Source organism: Lissotriton helveticus, chromosome 1_1, assembly GCF_964261635.1.
Source record: "Lissotriton helveticus chromosome 1_1, aLisHel1.1, whole genome shotgun sequence".
In the NCBI taxonomy this organism is placed as follows: Eukaryota; Metazoa; Chordata; class Amphibia; order Caudata; family Salamandridae; genus Lissotriton; species Lissotriton helveticus.
Genome location: NC_136057.1, coordinates 836,236,339 through 836,254,315, shown reverse-complemented (window position 1 = coordinate 836,254,315; position 17,977 = coordinate 836,236,339). Strand labels below are relative to the sequence as shown.

At 40.6% G+C, this 17,977-nt stretch overlaps 1 protein-coding gene across 1 annotated transcript in view; it reads left to right on the top strand.

The window, feature by feature from the left end:
* Positions 1 to 17,977, top strand: part of LOC144762956 (tyrosine 3-monooxygenase-like) — a 410,220-nt gene that overhangs the window by 270,047 nt on the left and 122,196 nt on the right. The gene's annotated exons all lie outside the window — the stretch shown is intronic.

The window sequence follows — 17,977 nt, the reverse complement described above, 5'->3', positions numbered from 1 at the left end:
GTGTGTGCACAGGTACGCCACAATTTCCTTCTGGATTTAACCTTCCCACTCGGTGCCATGCTACCCAAAGTGGGCTGGCAGCCCCGGTTCCAACAGGCACATTTAAGAAAAATATTCAATTTTCATTGGAAAAATGTGAAAAACTGATGCAAGATGGCAGTCTGTCTCTAGACCGTGTAAGCAGCACCATGTCTAAGCTCTGCAGGATGCCGATAGACTGAAGGATTACGATAAACCTTTACTAACCTCTGCTTACTACAAACCGAGTAGCTGGGATTGCTATTCACCTGTACTGAACTGCCCAAGCCGAAAGAAATCCCTATGCTTCTCTTTGAGATTCACGAACCTTGTGAACGGCTCCTGTCCTTTAGTATCCCGGGAGCTTTGCTCCGCTTCGCCGCAGCGCCCCGATCAGTCTCTCGGACACTCCCAGCCTCAGCTGCAGCTGACCTCTCACACTTGGACCTGCAGGGCGGGGTTCACCTACAATCTCTGACTCCGCTGCAGAGCCGACCTTGCTCTGGTCTTGATTGTGGAAACACTGTAGCAGCGGATTCCTTTACCGACTGCAACTCTCATTCAGTAACAGCGGAATTTTGTGGAGCGGTTCCCGTGTTTCAAATAACTAAACCGCTAAGCGTGAAGAAAGTATCCGATACTGAGTCGGGTTTGATTAAAAACATGCTGGCAAAGACTTCTGCCTCCGCCGCAGCAACCAGAGCACGGGTTGCCAAGGCAGCCAGGATTCTTCGTAAGGAAGCTGAACGCCAGCAGCATGAACAGCTCGAGGAGCTGCTTGATGAAGATGAAGGAACACATTTACTATCTAGCTCCGGTAAATCCAAGACGCGAAGCCAGCAAGCTATTTCAGACCTAACAGCGAGACAAGATCTTCATGCTGCCCGAAGGAAACTAAATTCAACCGGTGGCACGCTTTTGGATCTATTTCTCAAGAAAGGTCTTCAGAGTGGCTCCAAGAAGAAAAATACGACAAAAGAGACTTCTACTTTATCTCCTACCACCAACACCACGGAGCTTGGACAGTCTTCTGAAACTTCATTTGCAGAAACTTGTGTTACTCCTGTTTTACAACCTCCCTCAGTGAACACCGAAACTGTAAGTAACATTGAAGAGACAGCTCAGATTCCTCTCTCTGATATATTGGAGGCCCCGGTTAGCGCAAGTCAGATCTTAGAGCCAGTGCGAGAATCTATGTCTTTCTCAGGGGCTGGGGAAAATATTCTGGGGGTACAAATAGACTCAACCCCACCAGGGACTGCCCAATCCATTCAACTGTCTCCTACTAGGCTCCATACAACACCCTCTGAACTTTTGATTGCATCCCCTTCACAACAGACTAATAACTGTGCGGACTCAGATATGCTGGCTGGGAGCCAGTCATTGGGTCAAACAACAGTAGGGGAAAGCTCTTTAAAGACTTATTTACCTGAAGAAAAGGAGAAGGAGCCTAGTAAATTTTACTCTTTCTCTGATGAGAATGGTTTAAATGTACAGGAGGAGTGGTCGGATGAGACTGATTCTTTGGAGGGCTCAGTAGACCCAGAATCTGAGTCTGAACTAGCGCTCAGTTCCTATGGTGAAAGTACAGATGAACAAGACTCAAATATTAATACAATTAAAACCAGACCTAAAGCCACCACTAGGATATTACAGAAGGGCCCTAAGGATAATCAGACGGTCCCTAACCTACTTTCACAATCAGCTGTAACACCAAGTACCTCAGCAAATCTGGAGGTATCTCAATCAGCTGTAGAGACTATTCTGCAGGCCATTGCGGCTCATAGAGAAGAGACTGCTCAAGACAGTAAGAGATCCCGAGCCGCACTACGCAAAATGCAAGGAGTCGTTAGAAAACTCTCTAAATCATGTACTCTGATAGGTGAAAGAGTTACCGAGATAGAGGCCAGGGTTTTGACAAACGAAAAGGAAACTATTTTGAATGCCGAGCGAGCCAAACTTCAAGATGCCGAGCTTGTTGATATTAAGTGGAAGTTGGAGGAGTTTGAAAACCGGCAACGTCGGAATAACCTCCGTATTTTAGGAGTTCCGGAGAAACTTGAGGGGGGCGATACCCAAGCTTTTGTGGTTAAATTGCTAGAGGAGTCCCTTCCAGTCCTCAAGGATTGGAACTTGAATGCAGAGATTCAGCGAGCTCACCGGATGCCATTTAATATCCCTACGAAACCTGGGATATATCCCAGAGCTATTTTGGTTTATTTTGGGAATTTTTTGGTACGACAGATTGTTGCCGATAAAGCTAGACCTGACCACAAAGTCCAGTACAATGATTTTTCATAATTTTCAAGACGTGATTTCTGCCACGTTACTGTGGAAAGACGATGGCGGCTTCGATCTCTGATCAAACCGTTTCAAGATAAAGGCGCACAAGCATATCTCAACAACCCCGCAAAGTTAAAAATTGTACACGGTGGCCTCACAAAATTTTTTCAATCAGAAATCAAAGCAAAGGCTTATCTAGATCAGATTTCTTAAAAAAAATTCAGAATAGTAATGAAATAGAAACTATACTTGTTCTCTTTAAATATGTAGTAAATATGATTAAGGAGCCGCGTGTTATAGTCTAACTAATGGCTTAATACATCCTTACATGATGTTACATATGTTTATAATTTCTGTTTTATTATCACTGTCTATCACTTCTAGCTTATTCTTTTTTTACTCATATTATGCAAACTATTCGCCCTTCTCCTTCTCTCTATTTTTTCGTAATTCTATGAGTTAAATACCTTATAAAGCGGAAGCTTAGATGCTATGCTGTGACTACATCACCCAGACTCTGTTTGAGTCTGATTGCCTACTTAATGGGGGGGGGGCTCAAGGGAAGGGTGGGGGAGTTGTTAAGGGGGGACACGGGAGGGTCACCTAGGGGGGTAGAAACACAAAAGCAAAAAAAAGAACCAGGCTTTTCAGCTAAAAAGACACTTAAAAGGGTACTAAGCAGAACAGTAATAGAACTAGATAATTGCTGTATAATAAAGCTTTATATGCTTGAGGCGATGCTACTACTATTTTCTATAAATAATGGGTAGATTAAGTATCCAAACTTGGAATGTTGGAGGGCTCTTAACAGGGGATAAGCGAAGACGCTTGGCTGAGCTGCTTAAATTAAACCCAGTAGATGTACTCTGTCTTCAAGAAACCCATGTGCCATGGACTAAAAAATCGTGGTTAAATATAAATGGGTACAATCTACTGGCTGCATCCACACAAACCTCGAACATAAGGGTGGTTGCAATACTAGCAAAAAATAATCTTGGACCAGGGATACGACACCTTTCAGATCCTCATGACAGATAGGCAATTGCTGAACTCACTTGTGGTATAACCATTTGTACTGTATATGGTTCAAATCAAGATGACTCCACAATCTTTGAGGAACTAGAGATTGAATTAGCCACCTGGCAAGGCCCGTTAGTTTTGTGTGGGGATTTTAATATTTCATTAATACCACCATTATCTAACATTACCTCCAAAACAAAATATCGAGGTCATAAACCCAGAGTATACAAAGCTGTTAGGAGGCTTATAGGCAATCTGGGCTTAATAGATACGTGGTTACTTAACAATTCATACGATCAAGGATTCACTTACTTTTCTCATCCTCATAAAAAACAGGTTCGAATCGACTACATGTTTGTTACTGGAGAACTTATTCCACAATCAAAAATTAAAAAAATCCCAAGAATAATTTCAGACCATAATGCATTAATCCTTGCAATTACAATCACTCCTCTATTTACTCAACAACGATCTTGGTCGTTTGACAGGAAATTACTATCCAATAATACATTTATATCACACATTAAAAAATGGACTGAAGAGTTTCTTAATATAAATCGGTTCAGTGCTTCTAGAAACGTAGTTTGGGATACATATAAATCTGCCCTAAGAGGAGAGATCTCCAGTTTTCAATATGCCGCACGAACCAAATCAAGAAACTATCATGAAGCAAAGCTGTCTGAACGGGCTAAAGCTGAATTAGAGCACACCTCCCTGATTGATCAGGGCAAAGAAGCCAACAATCAATGGCTTCAGGTAGCGGTTTTAAAAGCTGAACTTAACACTGATCTTAGCCAGAAAGCCGCCCAAACCTATAGAGCTTATAGAAATAAAGCCTATGAAAGTGGGGAAAAAATAGGTAAACAACTGGCATTACGAACTCGCCAAAAAAATGCTTCTAATAATATTACCACTATTGTGGATGGTGGACAGACTTATGTCCAACCAATAGATATTATTCAACAATTCCAACGATATTATCAAAACTTATATTCTGAAGAAGTGACCAACTCGGAAGAAGATATTGATACATTTTTGTCTGGCTTTCTTAATAATTCAGCAGCCACCAGTTTATTAGACGACGCGACTAGAGAAGAACTTGAAGCCGAGATTTCATTGGATGAAGTAGAGGTAGCTTTATCGCTTTTATCTTCTGGTAAAGCAACAGGTCCAGACAAATTGCCAATCAAACTTTATAAAACCCTTAGTTCTCTACTAAGCCCCCTACTATTGGATCTGTTTTTGGGTGTTCAGTACAATGGCATTCCCCCTCGTTCTTGGGATGAGACTAGTATTATAGTATTTCCTAAGAAAGGAAAATCGCCCGAGCAGCTGACCTCGTATCGCCCAATCTCTTTGATAAATTTGGACTCTAAATTATATGCCAAGGTGATGGCTCTCAGACTCAGCGGGATCATTGGGCACCTGGTTTCTCCGTGGCAGCATGGCTTCGTTCCGGGAAAAGGGACCACCGATCATACCCGTCGGGCTATTGCCCTTTTTGATGCCATGTCGGTTACGGGGGGCCAGATGTCTATGATCCTGCTTGACGCTGAGAAAGCCTTCGATCGTGTTTCATGGAACTTTTTGTGGGTTGCCATGGCACGTCTTAATTTCGGCCCTAAATTCCTCAAATCTATAATATCCATGTATCTTCAACCTAAAGCAAGAATATCACTGTCAGGTTTGGAATCCGGATATATTAACATTGCTAGAGGTACAAGACAAGGGTGCCCCTGCTCACCTCTACTCTTTGCCCTCTATATTAATCCCCTTATTTTAAAATTGTTAGAAAATAATAATATCAAGCTAATTCTCTATAATCAATACGAAACTAAAGTTCTGGCATACGCTGATGACATCGCGGTATTAACATCTCACCCGATAGAAGCACTGCACGAAATTGAACAGCTGTCCCTGCAATATGGTAACTACTCGGTTATTCTCTTAATAGGGGAAAACCATTGTACTGTGCACCGATAACACTTTATGTTTGGATACAAGAAGAGCCAAAACAGCTACATATCTTGGAGTGATCATGTCAACCAATACCAAGATCCTAGTTAAAAACAACTTTGATCCACTTATAGATAAGATCAAGACAGATTTGGACAGTGTAAATGGATTATACCTTTCAAATATTGGTAGGGTGAACTATTTGAAAATGAATATATTACCGAGATGCCTATATCTTTTTCGATCAATTCCTCTATTTGTAGATCCTAAGATACTTATGTCAATTAACAAGCTTATATCTAAATTTGTCTGGCAATATGGGAAAATCAGACGTTCACTATCCTATCTATCCATTCCTTTCAATAGAGTTGGGCTTGCGGCACCGAATATTATTTTGTATCATTGGGCAGCCTTTTTAAAACATCTAAAACCAATGATCCTAGAATCACCCTCTGCTGTTGGAACAATTAATACCACAATCCCTACAATTTATGAACTTGTACTTGGCCAAGAAGCTAGCGGCCTTTTATTAAGAAAGACCGAAAATACCTATTATAAACAATTTAAGGGTGAAATCGTTAAAAGCGCCTGGATAATTTGGAATAAAGTACTCAAACATATGCAGATAGGCAAAATTAACCGATACACCCCTCTGTTCCAATCCACCATTACCTCTGGTCTTGATTTTGATCATACGGCTAAGAAATGGCAAAGATTGGGCATAAGAACAGTTAAAGATATATGGGTAAATGGTTCACACACTACATTTCAAGATCTAAAAATAAAATTTGGTCTTTCTGAAGGGGACTTTCTCAAATTTGCTCAGCTTCATTCGAAATTAAAAATAAAAAGGGACTTAATTAGTCTCCAGAAGAATGGCCTAATTGAAGCATGTACTACCTCAAAAACTAGGATCGGAACACTCTATGATATACTTTTAACAAATATTAATGATGATATAGAGAAAACAGAAACTAAATGGGCGGTGAAATTAAACAACCCTGATGTGGATATAGATAAAGTACTAGATATGAGCAATAACTTGTTTATGGCCAGTAATTTAAGGGCACAACTGTATAAAACAATATATGATCTTTATTTTACCCCTGCCAAACTATTCGCGTGGGGTAAAAGGGAGACCGATTTATGCCCACGTTGCTCACAGGGCCCAGCGACATTAACTCACATGTTTAGTACCTGCCCCGAACTTCTTCTCATTAAAAATATGATTGCCTCATTTTGGGAGAAAATTTTCCATCATAAACTTCCTGAATCTGACACCCTATATGTGCTGGGATATGATGGCTCGTTAAAGTTAACTAAATCTGAACAAAGATTAATATTTATAGGCACAGCAGTACTGAGATTAATTATATCTGCCCGCTGGAAGGATGATCTTCCCCCTAGTTTTCAAATGTGGTTAACTCGTTTTCTAGCCGTCTTTAATTATGAATCTGCAAATTTTGCCAATAGGGGATTTAAAACAAAACTTCGTGGTGAAGAACTATGGCGTCCAATTTCTATTTGGAAAGAAGGTTTATTTCCTAGTGGAATTGGGTGAGAAAAATGAGATTTAGTCGATTTATGTTATTAGCTTTTTGTTAAAATCCTCCAGCACATTTATTCTTTTGTTATCTAATTCTTGTATATCATTTCTGTTATTCGTTCTACCATTATTATTTTACTGGTCCTTAATGTATATATTTTATTCAATGTTCCTATGTTAAGTGTATTGTCTTATGCTGATACAGGTTCTTTAATAAAAACAAAATTAAAAGGAAAAATGTGATGTGTCCACGCTGTGTTTAGGGCCGTTTCCTGTCCCGGGCACTATGCCTACCTACATAAGTGAGGTACCATGTTTATTGGAAGACTTGGGGGAATGCTGAGTGGGTGGAAGTTTGTGGCTCCCCACATATACTAGAGCTTTCCATCACAGAAATGTGAGGAAAATATGCTTTTTTGACAAAGATTGAGGTTTGCAAGGTTTTTTGGGTAAGAGAACCTGGTGAGAGCGACACAAGTCGCCCCATCTTGGATTTCCCTAGGAGTCTAGTTTTTTAAAATGTGCAAGTTTTCTAAGTTTCCCTATGTGCCTGGTAAGCTAGGGTCCCAAATACACAGCTAGGCATCTTGCAAAAAGATGGGTCAGTTTACACTGGAAAAACGTAATGTTTCCACGCTGCGTTTTGGGTCATTTCCTGTCAATGATACTAGGCTTACCCACACAAGTGAGGTACCATTTTTATTGTGAGACTTGGGGTAATGTGGGGTGGGTGGAAGTTTGAAGATCCACGCAAATTCCAGGTCTTTCCATTACAAAAATGTGAGGAAAATTGTGTTTTTTGGTTGACAAAGTTTGAGGTTTGCAAGGGATTCGGGGTAACAGAACCTGGTGAGAGCCACACAAGTCAACTCATTCTGGATCTCCCTTGGTGTCTAGGTTTTAACAATGTATAGGTTTGGTAGGTTTACCTAGGTGCTGGATGAGCAAAGTTTCAAAATTCAACAGCTAGGCACTTTACGAAAAAATCATCAGTTTTCACTGGAAAAATGTAGTGTCCACGTTGAGTTTTGGGCCATTTCCTGTCAAAGCCTACCGCCACAAGTGAGGTACCATTTTATCAGGATACCTAGGGGAACACAGAATACTAGAACAAGTATTATTACCAATTGCCTCTCAATGCATTTCTGCCTTCCAAATGTAGAACTATGTGTAAAAAAGAAGTCAATTTGAAAAATTGCCTCTAATTCACATGCTAGTATGGGTACCCACAAATTCGGAGATCTGCAAAAGGCCATGCTTCTAAACTCCATATTTTGTTCCCATTTTGGAAATACATAGGTTTCCTTAATACCTATTTTTCACTCTTTATAGTTTTCAAAATAAATTGCTTTATACCTGGTACATAATGAAAAACTATTGCACGGCACAGCTCAGGTATTGTTTCTGGATACCTTGGGTTCTTAGTGAACCTACAAGTCTAATATATCCCCAAAAGCCCAGAAGGGTCCAGCAGACGCAACAGTATATTGTTTTGAAAAATGTGCCATATTGAGAAGACGTTACAGGTAAAAACGTAGTAACAAATGGCTGTTTTTTCAACTAAATTTCAATATTTTTTTATTTCATCTATTGGTTTCTATACAAATGACCCCTTGCTGAATTCAGAATTTAGTTAATTTGCAGAAATGTATAGCTTTCTGGGATCCATTATTGGTTTCATACCCATTTCTACTACTAATTAGATAGAGGTTAAAAGCACTCAAAATAGAAAAAACAGGCGATGTCCCAGTAAAATTGCCAAAACTTTGCAGACTATTTTGGTTTACTTGCAAAAGTCGCCTGTTCCTAAAAGCTGGTAAGATGGTGATTTTAGCACTGCAAACTCTTTGTTCATAAAATTTGCAGGGAAAAAAACAGCACTTTTTTCCCATTCCTCCCCCAAAAAACAATATTTGCTGTATTTTGACGAATTTCTCTGTCCCCTCTGGGGACAATCTGCAAACCCTGGAAACCTTTAGAATCCTCAGGATGTTGGAAGAAAAGGACGCAAATTTTGCATGGATACCTTCTGTGGACAAAAAGTTACAGGAGCCTAAGCAGAAACTAGCCCAAATTGCCAAAAGAAAGACATAGCACAGGGGTAGGGAGGCCTAGCAACAATCGGGTTAAAAACACTAGATGAACTGTGATAACATTCTTCAAAGTAAAAGTAATTTGTTATGAACCAATACAAAATAGCCACTTCAATTAAGTGAAGTGAAACCAATACAAAATGGCCGCAAGAGTTTGTGATTGGTCGAATTAAAACGTCCACCTTAAAATTATAACACAAAACCAATCAAAAAATAACCACTATTTTTTGCAGTGGTGTTTGTCTAATACCATTCCATGTTTTGAACAATGGGTATGAACCCAATCGAAAATGTTCACCTAGGTAAGGTCACACTTTAGGCCTTTGCAGAGACAGTGTTACCCACATCAAATATGGAGCCATTTATCGTGTCACCGGAGGTGGGATTGACTGCAGGCCTACCTCCACTCTGATGCTTGTGGTCTAGTGGTCAAGGTGGGCAGCATCCAAAAACTTTGCATTCTCCTCAAAAGCCACTGCAGTAGTTACAGAGCACCCAAGAACCTCACTCCTCAACAGCCACCGCCGGAGTCACCGAGCCAAAGCCAAAGCCAAAGCCACAGGTGTCCAGGATGCAGACACACACTGAAGGTGGTGAATGCCAGGTTGCTCACACCGCCAATCCCTGGCTGATGTGGAAAATTGTTTTCGAGCAATTGTGCTCCATACCCTCCATGTTTCCAATGAAAAGAGGCATGCTTCACAACTGAAGGTAAGTAGATTTTTTAATTAACAGGCAGTAAAGCAGTAACACCACCAGCACATCACACTATCCGACTGCAAATGACCCCGTTCCCCCAATAACCGTCCCAGAATCCACAAACCCTAAATATTCCACATTACAATTGGTCCTGCCCAGGAGCCATGCCAACCCAACAAAACACTTTGGGTCTCCCCTGTAACTCCTCTTTAAAACAAATATCATGATAGACTGGCTCGAAGACGCAGGGACTGATTGCTGCATGACTACTTTTAAATCCATTATTAAGAAGGAGTCCCACAGTTTGAGGTTAAGTTTAAAAAGATCCATGGAAAAGCTACAATGGCCAAGAATTTATTGCCTCTATTATTTCTCTGAGATTTAAAATCGAAAGTTCGTTAAAATTAACCTTAGGACAGCATTCCGTTTGAGAACTATGTACAGCAGAAAAAAAGCTTAAACCCAATGCCCTGACCTCTGTGAGACACAAGAGAGGTTTATTAGCGATTTTCAAGAAAAGAGTCAAGTTCTTGGGTTCTCATGTCTCAGTCAATTCCTCCCCAGCTTCATTTTTTTTAGCGTCATATTCTAATGCATTTATCATACGTGCCTCTTTGTTGCAAGACTTCGGTCAAGTCTTGAAGATATTGAATCAAACCATTTACGAATATACATCTCATCTTGGAAGAAAAGACAATACGTGTTAGTACGACTAAAAGGCAGTGAGAAAGAAGAAGCAGTCTGATTTGTATTCTCAAATCCTTTGATACGCAGGGTAGGATATTAATTCTTTGGAAACTGGGCAGTAGAGGACAGAAAGGAAAGACTAAATATTAGTTGATGGGTATTAACTCATTAACAGAATGAGCCTTCTCCTCTGGCTCAACGATGGCAGTATGAGAATTTAAAACTTCACCCTATTTCTAAGTGCCTAGCAACAAATTGTCTTGGTGTTTAGCTAATTCTGCCTATCGATTCGTTAGTCACCTAGCTCTCCATTACTACATTTTGTTATTTTGTCATCTCTCGGTTCCAATGTGTTTAATTGGTAGTTATTCGTTAACTCCCTCTCTGTTTTTGTGTTTGTCGGTGCTGGCTATTGTACAATCAAGCCTCAGGTTTACTACCCCTTGTTGTTCTGGGTTTCTCCACCAATTCCCAGTAGGCTCAAGGGCTCAACATAGTACCCACCTTGGAGCTTGATATGTTGTTAAATGTGTTATCATTTGGCTCTAGTTCTCACATTGTGTACCCTTTTCCCTTCTTGCTGCATCTAATTCGGAGGGCACCAAGGATTACTAATGACAAAATGGCCATTTTCACAGGGCACAACAACCTCAACTGTTGAGTCAGTACTTGGTGCTTTTCATTTTCATTCTACAACTTTTCTTTCCGTGTATATTGGGTACCTAGCCATACTGCATATTTGTTATTTTAAACAATATTGTTTTTTATTGAGCCAAAACCATTATTGTTTTCACTTATTTTAAATATTTTTTAGTTTCTTGTTTTATTTTTTAGATACATTTCATTTGATATTTATTTCTCAGTAACCATGGGACATATATTCAAGCTGGTGTAGCTGAATTCCTGTTCTGTTTTGTATTACCCATTTGTTATATATTTCTGCTTTACCCGATGGGCAAGCCTGGTCTCCAGGGCAGTGATCATCCCTTTTTCTTGCTCTCTCTAATATCTCTGATCGTGAAAAGGCTGATGGTGGTGCAACTTCCTCGAATTTTTTAGTAAGTAATCTCTGTGATAAGTTAGTGTAGCTTGCTTATTACTTTTCTTTCTATGTCTTTTATTTCCTTGTATTTTAAGGACCTGCTCAATTAGAGTCAGCAAATTATACAATGATTCTGAGATCAAAAATGCTATAATTATCTGCTGCAATGGTATTGATTTTGAATGGATGAAAGGCTCAGACGCTGTTGACAAAGTTTAAACATCATACCAGTAGCATATTCCATGGTAGTTAGCACTGAATTCACCAAACCTTTTAGAGTGGCATACATGATTGAGTCCCGATCTGAATAATGACACACATGTATTTAAATGCCATTCAGGTGAAGATAGTTTTGCGATATGACAAGTGGGAATGCTTCGACATGCCAAAATCTCCATTAACTCATCTCACATTCCATTATTTCATTATCTGTGGTTGCATTTACTTTGGTCGTCCATGGGCTATTTTGTATGGGGGAGTTAGTATTTATTTATTTATTACAGAGTTTTGAAAAGCCCTCTATGTTGCCTTTTTTGTTACTTTAGAGTGTTGGCAGTAGGAGCATAGTCAAAGCCAGTAGGTCTGGCTTGAAGGGGTCAACCTTTTCCTGAGACTAGCCCGGGATTCCCATCCATGTGTCAAGTGTGGTACAAGGCGGAGGTCCCTGGCCTTTCTGCTCTAAACCTTGGGATTCTAGGGATCAGCTTCACACTTGACATTTCCTGTCTATGATGACAACAAGCACTCACCCTACCTCCTTCATGTTTGTGTAGTGCTGTCATTACTCTTCCTGTGTTCGCTACATATTCCCATTAAAGTGCCCTTCATTAAATACCTGTTCTATTCTCCAGTACTGAACAGAAGTGCATGACTGCTAGATTTTCTTTTTGCTTCCTTGCAAAAATGGGTGGCACTATGACTGTTATTTACAAGGGTTAGTACACTATCACTTCTTTGGACCCCTTTCCATCAATTCAGCCAAAATTCTGCTATCCAACTTTGCTATATCACTTAAAAGCTCTTACAATTGCTGTTTAGTGTACAGCCTACAAAGTATCTTTCTAGACTTTAGAATTGTCCTTCTTGATGTTTGTTATGCTTTATCTTTCAGCCCTCTCATTTACTCCAGCTAGGAGATTTTTATGGCTGGATGGGTTTGATGCAGCTAACTAGTCAGCAGCATTGTCCCACTATTACTCTTTCGAAGACCAGCCATATGCACACTGCTGTTTTACATTGCTCTCAACGCTTCCCACCTATACTAGACTTTGAGATCCATAATGCAAACCCCTTGCATGATTCTTGGATAATTGCCACTCTTGACCACATTTCCTCCTCAAGTCTAACCCCACAAGATATTCTCTGTCATAGCTATGCAAAGAGCTCACCATAGGATGTCGGCAGAGAAAGGAAAATTGTGCACCTATTGCCCAATCAAGTGGCATGTAGTTGGCATCTGCCATGGCATCTCTGTGCACTTGGGAAGTTTCTGATGATTCCAGCAGGCCTTGACGTGTGACTTTTCTCGCAAGCACTCGTCAACTTCGGTGAGCCACTCAAGAGAAAAAAACTCTGCTTTGCGTCACTTCGCAGAGGTTTTCAGAACTCTGCGCTCTGCGTGGAGTGGGCAAAACTCTGGGAACTCTGCCGTCGGTGAGGAATTCTTTGCCCACCCCTAGATTCCAGTGTGTTTTCCATGAGCAGCAGAAAGTGTCATTTGGGAGAGTTTGTGATGGAGGTGTTGTGGATATTCTAGTAGATAATATGGGTGATTCCTATTCCTTGATGTTATGGAGAGTAATAGCCTAGCTTATCAGCTGCTACATTTATCTCCATCTTCAACCAAGAGCTACGAGGGATGTTTTTACCCTTGTGATTTTCTCTCTTATTTGGGACTTCCTTAAGTAGATATTTGACCCCTTTCATTTGTAATAATTAGTGGAAGGTGACACAGTGGCTAATTAGAGGAGCCTATCTTTCCTTCGACAATCAAGGGGGAAACTTAACAGACTTGTGACATGTGAAGTCCTTGACACTCGTTTTCTTACTAAGCTTCTTATTCTCCAAATCTATTTGTCTCTAACAAGGCCAGCACAAAGAGGTCAATGAATCTGTAATGAAAACTGATCCAAGTCTGCTAAAAATGGAACTTAACATGCTGCCTGACAAAGCACAGACATTCTCTTCTTCTAATTGCAGCCTTCAATTTGTGTTTGTATCCTTGGTACATGAGCACTGGAAGACTTTTGCCAATGAAAGCTGATTTGACCTCATTCATCTCGATCTTCCCACTGTTTTCAAAATTGGCTCTCACCCCACCTTGCTTTTTCTGTTGCCTCAGATGCGAGTGAGAGGAGGTGTCCCCTTTTGACCGGCTTGTTTTCTCTTTGATCATGCACAATCTGTACCTGTCCCAGCCAATCTGCCTTCAAGACTCCTCACTGCGGGACAGCAGTCTTCCTCACTTAATCCCAACTCTTTCATGCTTATGCTCTCCACAGTGCTCTGCTCATTAGCTCTTTTCGCTTCTCAAGCCACTCATATGACAGACATCTTCTTGTGAGGCTGAATGCTGATAATGCTGATACATCCTCCTCAGAGACTTAGTTGCAGTTATTTCTCATAACAATCAGTTACTGGGTTAGCCAAAATACTGTTAAACTAAATAACTAAATGAATTTCAGATTCACTGTTGTAATTCATCCAGATGTTCAGACAACTGATGACCTTCCTCCACAGGCAATGTCCATTTTACATCAACAGTAGTCTGAATCCTACTGTTTGATGACAAGCTTTCCTTCAAAGCCCTGGATAGCCTAAGTAACTGCTTCTGGCTTCCTTTGACCCTCAGGTAAATTTCTTCCCTAATTCCTCTTTATTTTTTAACACAGTAGTTCAGTCAATTATCTCTTCCAGGCTGGATTCCGTCATGTTGCCCATGTGTCAGAGTACCCAACTCAGGTCATTCAGAACACACCAGCTAGATTTATTCTCAGCCTATCACTCCACAATGTTTTCTGTACTTTTTTCCATATCTTCATTTGTTCCCAGTGGCCAAAAGAAGCAGTTTTTAAACTCTTTGTGTTTGTCGTCAGGGAACGTAGGGCAGGGGTCCTCTTCTCCGGCATTTCAGATTTCTCAACTACAAGCCTTCTCGTCTACTGATGTCCACCTTCACTACCCTAAAATGTGTTCCTCTCATTCATTGTACTCATCTTGGATGACACTTCTTATAACACCTTGCTGCAAAGCCCTAGAACAGGAAGTGCTTGCATCTTGACCAATGACCATCAAACTCCACCTTTTACAATAATCTCAAAAGTTGGATATTTTGTGACATGCCCTCCAAATGTCCTGCTGGTCGATCCTCCCTGCTCTCACTCTTTTCACATTTCTTCAGCACAGGGATAGCTTCCAAGTCCACCACATTCTCTGTAAATTCTTTTTTATTTTTTCTCATCAAAGCTTAAAAATAACACATTTAGTACTGTTTTCAACCCTGTCTTTTTGCTGTTGGGAACTCTTAATACAGCCATCGGTGAAATTTAAAATTTAGGTTGTTTAAAAGTATTTGTTGATGAAAGACCACTTTCAAGGCAATGTGCCTGACTGTAAGCATGACAATCTCTGCAAATATGATTCTTTTTTTAGGTCTCGGCTAGACAGCACATGTTATGCCCCGAAGGGACGTGTTGTGTTCTATCTGTGGGCTTACAGCCTTCCCCTCTCCTACCATTGGTAAACTTCAGCATGGCTTTCATTTTCTTTGATGCTATTCGTCATTGCATGTGGGCATCATGCCCTCTTCTTGTGTTTGGCCCTCTCTTAGCGCATGGCCCAAGTACAGCTCCTTCCACTACTCCCAGTTTTTGGAGCAATTTTTTCTATGTTTTCAAGCACTCCATAGCAGCTCTATTGTTTTCAGGCCGTCTCCCATATTTGTTGTGCTTCTTATCTCTTTAACCCCTCTGTACCTATATACATGTAAACACATAGCCCATGAGCGTAAACTATTCATGTTTGTACTCATACTCACATACCATTAAAATGCATGTACGTGTACTTAAACCAAAGCGTTTTTTAAGAAGTGGTTAAATTATGAATACAACTTGATGCCCAAATTGACATGGCAAGCTACATTTTACGTAGAACACATAGGTACCTGAATAGAAATGTTTTACTGTTCTCATTTTATATTTGTTGTTGATAGCACCCACTTCTAATTTTAGTTCCAACAATGAAACTTTCCAAAACTCCTCCAAAATGCAGCATTTGCTCAGAGCGGGTTTCCAAGTATACAGCGTGATTAGGCTGCATTATGTAAAAAAAAAAGTTCTTTTTCCAGACATGCTTCCTATTGCAAGCGTCTCGTGCCGTTTTGAGTGATGTTTGGGTGTAATTGCTTCTTTTCTTCATTTTTCTTTTACCACAGCGGAAGATTACAGTGGATTATTAGGAGTGATTTGCTGTAAACAGCTTTCCTCGCCCATTGTTTGAGTGTCGCTGGAGCAGCCCTCTGTGAGCTGCTGCCTTTTCAGAGATTCACAGAAGTTTATTGCCCTTGGCTGCACATTCAAGGCAGCGCTGCAAACAGGCTGGAAGTTGCAGTCGTACTTGTAATGTCAGTTTTGCCATCTCCCTTATCCGTGTTGCTAGTTTTCTCTTTCACCCCTCTGCCCCTGTCTGTTTCTTTTTCATCCTCCCTCACTCTTCCCTCGATTGTGTTCAGTTTCCCCCACTCATATCCCTGCCTTAAGGTTATCACTGTGTGAAGCACTTCCCTGCTATGCGACCAGCCAAGCCCAGTTTACAACAAGTGTCAATTATACCAGGCAGAGTCAGCTGTAAAGGCATGTTCCATACAAATGGTTAAAAAATATGAACATTCACAACACCAATAGGTTTTGGATTGCCAAGGCATAGTAGCTTTGCCAATGCTTGTTTCATGTAGGAACCTAGATTATTTCAGACAGTTTGTGTCTTTGATAGAACATACACTGCCTATAGGGCCAGGCCAATAAAGTTACATCCTCATGGAAAAGGCCATTACATCTACAAATGCAACAGCCAATACGTTTGCAGCTTCAGTACCCTTACAACATTTTTAATAGCGCTGTCCAGTGTGTACAGTAGTAGTTTTGACATATGTAGCGAAAACATCATAATTATAGCTAGATGCTATGTTCATCTTAATGATTTGCATCCTGCACCCTGTGGACCGTTGCAGAGAAGGCCATATTTTGAGGACTATTGTCATTTTATCAAGGAGGGGCTTTATATTATCATTTATCATGTTGACAAGGACAGTGTTAATGTAAATACCTAAATATTTCAGGTTAGAGTGTATCGACTAACAGTGTGTGTTTTGTACTGGTACACTGGGTGTATTAGAATTCATGACCAAGGCCTCACACATGGGACAATTTACCTTATACCCAGAGAAGGCTGAAAGTCTATAAGGGTCATAAGTGCTGGAATTGGTAGACAGACGATCGCCTTAGACAGATGACTTCCACAATTTATCATGCCAGTCAGATTGGTATATAACCACTGAACTTTCTTAATAAGATCATTCAACGCTGTGAAATGCTTTTTCAGGTAAGCGCTTTTAAGTTTGGGTGCTTTTAATTGCACAAAATGCAATGGGATAACAGCCATACGTCACAGACAAAGGATGTTTTTTACAGATATCTGTGAAATACAGAATTTTCCTATTGGGAGACCGGAATCCAGTCTGATTGCCTTTCTACTCCTTGCCCCTTTATATACCTCCATAAAGAAATTGTCGTCCAGAGATTTTCAATTTCGATTCGCGATTTCTATCATTAGAGAATTAATTTGGCTTGAGTAGATGTTGCTAATCCGGGCCCAATTTTTCTGGACATATTTTTTTTAAATGGTGGATGTGTTACAGTGATGATGCAATATTTCAGATACCACGAGACCTATATGCTTCATTTTGATGTCGAAACATAGGTTTTTGGGCTCAAGTAGTCTTATAGAGGCAGAAAATAACTCCTCAGAGCAATCCTTCTGCCATTTTCCAAACTGGTGGTTCTTTAATTCGTCGTTCTTGGTAACTTTGCTCTTTTTGTAATGCTTCAAAAAATTATAGAGGTTGGGTTCCGCTTAGTGCATAGTTAAAGAAGTTGTTCCACTGCATTGACCTTACCGCAGCTTTTGGATCGCCTCAGGGAGATAGGGGTCGGAGGCTCGGCTGTAAGTCTTCTTGCCTCCTTTGTTAGTGAGCGGACCCAAACAGTGAAACTGGGCAATTTCTACTCTGACCCAACCCCCCTTCTATGCGGTGTGCCCCAGGGCTCTTCTTTGAGCCCTACATTGTTTAATATTTACGTTGCCCCGCTAACAGAGGTGGTAAAATCCTTTGGTCTGGAAGTGTTATCATATGCGGATGATGCGCAGATCATGGTGTCCATCACTCATAACATCAGTGACGCAGCCTGCAATTTTAAAAACTGTATGCAGGCAGTATCAACATGAATGGCCAAAAACGATCTTAAATTGAATGGCGAGAAGACGGAGGTTCTTATTTTTGGGGACAATGCGAACATCTGGTCTGGGAAGTGGTAGCCCGAATCTTTGGGTACTTGTCCTGGCCCTGTCCGCCATGGT